Source organism: Saccopteryx leptura, chromosome 1 (genome assembly GCF_036850995.1).
Source record: "Saccopteryx leptura isolate mSacLep1 chromosome 1, mSacLep1_pri_phased_curated, whole genome shotgun sequence".
Taxonomy (NCBI): domain Eukaryota; kingdom Metazoa; phylum Chordata; class Mammalia; order Chiroptera; family Emballonuridae; genus Saccopteryx; species Saccopteryx leptura.
In genome coordinates this window covers 204,011,781-204,015,654 of record NC_089503.1, presented here as the reverse complement: position 1 = coordinate 204,015,654, position 3,874 = coordinate 204,011,781, and the positions used below count along the sequence as shown (strand labels likewise).

Sequence of the window (3,874 nt, the reverse complement as noted above, 5' to 3'; positions counted from 1 at the left end):
TTACGAAAGCAGATGTATGTTCTTAACGTGGTTTGTTTGTAAAGCAATAAAACGTGGGGTGCGTGTCCCCCGCCCCCTCAGACAATCACAAAAGTTTCAGAAAATAATGTAACAAGACAGGGCGATTCTATCAACTCCATGTAATAATCCACGTAATTGGATGAGATTTAATTAGCATCACATATAGAAGGCATTTGATTTTTGCACATACGGTTATAATATTAGGAGCAAACAACATGTCTCCGTGGTTATAAACAAAGGTGTTGGGTTTGCAAAACAGATCCTATATGTAGAGTGTCTCTTACTGGGGGTTTTCGTTGGTTGAAACGGTGTTAAACATTTCAATCCGAGTGAAACATTCCCCCTTCTCTGTGAATGCCAATGAGCACCGTGTATCTTTCTCCAAAGCGGACTTCCTGGCTCGGTTACTCCTCTGGGATCCGGAGAGGATCAACTCGTCCAGGCTCCCGTTTCTTCACCTGTAAAATAAGGTTGTTGAGCTGGATCAGAGTTGCTCTAGCTCTATTCTGGGGACATTGTTTCCGGAGAAATTAATGGAGACAACATTTTAAAAAGAGGGATCCATAGTCAAATAAGTTTAGAAACTGTGGCCCTGGCCGGTTGGCTCAGTGGTAGAGCGTTGGCCTTGCGTGCGGAAGTCCCGGGTTCGATTCCTGGCCAGGGCACACAGGAGAGGCGCCCATCTGCTTCTCCACCCCTCCCCCTCTCCTTCCTCTCTGTCTCTCTCTTCCCCTCCCACAGCAGAGGCTCCATTGGAGCAAAAGATGGCCTGGGCGCTGGGGATGGCTCCTTGGCCTCTGCCCCAGGCGCTAGAGTGGCTCTGGTCACGACAGAGCGATGCGCCGGATGGGCAGAGCATCGCCCCCTGGTGGGCGTGCTGGGTGGATCCCGGTTGGGTGCATGCGGGAGTCTCTCTGACTGCCTTCCCGTTTCCAGCTTCAGAAAAATACAAAAAAAAAAAAAAAGAAACTGTGACATTTAACAAAATTAAACGTACTTCTTTTCTCAGCGCATTAGTACACTAACCGTATGTGCTGTGATTCTGCGAAAGAGAGATTGAACATGACATTGTTTCTCTAATTTTTTTTTTACCAGAAAACTTTTTCTTGCAGTTTGTTTCTCAGAATCAGTCTTTCAGGACCCTTCAACTTATGATACTTTCTGATTAAACCGCCTGTGTATGTATTCTACTTGAATTCCCCATTTCTCTCATAGATGTCAGGAAAAGAATGAACTGGGTTTTCACACTCTTTTGTAAGGTGGAGGTCAGTTTGCTCTTCATTCCTTCTTTCCCTGTAATTTACTTTGAAAAATTTTAAACCCACAAAAAGTTGAAGGAATAGTATAATAAGTAGATACTCTTCACTTAGAGTCATCGACTATTAACATTTTACCCCAATTTCTCTCTCTCTCTCTCTCTCTCTCTCACACACACACACACACACACACATAAGAAGTTTAACATTGATTAATAGCCTCTAATGTATGCTTTGCATTTAAATGTTCCTAATTTGACTCCCAAATGTCCTTTACAGGTTTTTTTTTTTTTTACATCCAGGATCATTCAGGGATCACATATTGAATTTGGTTATGTTTCCTTGGTTTCTTTGATCTAGAACCATCTATCTACCTAACTTCTTGGTGTTTCATGAAGTTGACTTAAAAAAAAATCCAGGTCATTTATTTTGTAGAATGTCTAACATTTTAAATTTGTGTGATTGTTTCTTCATAATTAGATTTAGTTTAAATATTTTTGACAAAATACTATGAGGTGATATTGCTGTATACTTCAGTCTGTACCATAGCAAGACATAATGTCATTTTGCCCATTATTGGTGGTGTTTTGAGAAATAGCTTGGTTAACATATTATTTGCCATATATAATAAGGTATCCTTTCCCCTTGGTAATTAATACATGATCTGATAGTTGATATTTTAAGATTTGTAACTTCTTTCCCAACAACCCCTCACCTAATGGCTTTGGTATTGATGGAATATCCTTGCCTGGATAAAATATCACATTGGGATTACAAGAGAGGGATTTTATAACCCTATCCCTTCTACTTTATCAGCTACTGTTCTTCTATAAGAATTTTCCCTTTCTTTCTCATTTGTATCTTCATCTCTCATTGAATTTCATAGACTCTTCTCTTTATTCAACATTTAGCAATTCATTCTTTTAACATTTATTCAGAGACGACTTTGTGCCTTGTACGCACGTGAGATGAACCTGATGGCAATCATAGTCTTCTTTACCTTTCCCTGTCGTACTTAAGAAAACCACCAGTGGAACTCGGACAACTGATCCAAATCCTTCTCCTGGCCACCATGGTGCCACCAGGTGTGATCAGTGGGAGAGGGGACTGAAGATGGAGATGGCAAGGGAGGGAGATCTCCAAATTTTAACTATTGTTCCCCTCTTGTAAATCTTGGGCAGATTACTATGGTCCCAGCAGTCATCAAATGGCCATCTGAATCATCACTTTGGTGGGGGAGAGGGTCAATTACAGGCTCTGTGGAGCTATAATGGACCTGCCTCAGAAGGCAGGCAATTCCAACCCCAAGAACTCGGCCCCAACCCTCAGGCTCTGGATCCACGGAAGGGAGTCGTAACTTTTGTTTCTATTCATTTAATGATCACTCAAGTCATTAAGGAGGCCGGGGTAAACACGTCCATGTCTTTAACCTGTAACAAGTTGTTCAGCAAGCTTTTGGGTCCCAGAGGCCCTGGGAAACCCAGGAGGGCCAGAACACCTCCCTGGCCGAACACAGGCCACAGGTCCCACAGGGGCAGCATCCTCACCTCTCTGGCAGGACTGAACCACGGGTTCCAAATAATTAATCACCAAATGAATCAGAAAACAGCTTTCAGTGGAAAGATAAAGGACTCGCTGTTCCTGGGAAAGAACAGACAAACCCACCCTGGTCAGATTTTCCAGTGGAAGGAGTGTTCCGAGCATTTTACGAGAGAAGACTTTTGTCAGTCAACACGCCTGGGTTCCTGGGGCCCAGCTGGCTGTCAGAGGTCATAAAACATAGCCAAAGGACATGCACTCTTTTGGACTTGACTTTGGTTCTTTCACGGGAAGGTCCCTGCTGACTGGGGAGCCTAGAAGCAGCTCCTCCAGCCCTAGGAGAATGCAGTCTGTGTTCCTGGCAGGGAGGGGCAGGCAGAACAGGCCGAAACCGGCGTCTTGCCAAGGAATCCGTATTCAGGGGTGATTGTGGTACCTGGCATCTTTGTGACCTCAGGTTTATTATATTTTGGCATGTGTCTGAGGTCGTGGGGGATGACCCTCCCAGCTGTCAGAGCAACTCCCAAGGGAGAAGGGGCTGCTAGAAAAAGCCTGGGTTTTAGGAGCCAGAAAACTTGAGTTCAGATGCCATCCCTGCAATGTACAAGGCACAAGGCCTGTGCAGCTTAGGTAGTGCCAGTCCCCTCGCCTGGGAAAGAGAGATTAGCAACTCCTCACAGGCCTGTTGTGAAAATCATGTTAAATCAGGTAAAAGCATGTGCACTGCTGTATTAGTTAGGATTCCTTTCCTGCCAGGTAACAGAACCAACCTGAGCTAATTCAAAGGGAAAAAATGTGAGAGAGATTGAGACAGAGACAGAATTAATTATAAGGTTACAGTGAGATCCCATCATTCTTAAAGTCAAGAAGTCAGCTGAGCCTCCCAAGGAGGCTGGACCAAGGAACAAACAGTCATCAGAAGCCGTTGTCGCTTCTCCTGGTACATCCGGGTATCTTTTTCTCATTTGGTGAGGACTGCCTTTCTCTCTTCTAAGCCACCCAAGCTGACAGAATGGGACTGCCCTTAGCTTTCCAGGCTATGTCTTCCCTTTCCAAGA

At 44.1% G+C, this 3,874-nt stretch overlaps 1 non-coding gene across 1 annotated transcript; it reads left to right on the top strand.

Annotated features, from left to right (window-relative positions):
• The first annotated feature begins 610 nt into the window (after nucleotides 1-610).
• Nucleotides 611-686, top strand: TRNAA-UGC (transfer RNA alanine (anticodon UGC)). The gene has a single exon. It is a non-coding gene; the product is annotated as a tRNA-Ala (tRNA).
• The last annotated feature ends 3,188 nt before the right edge of the window (nucleotides 687-3,874 follow it).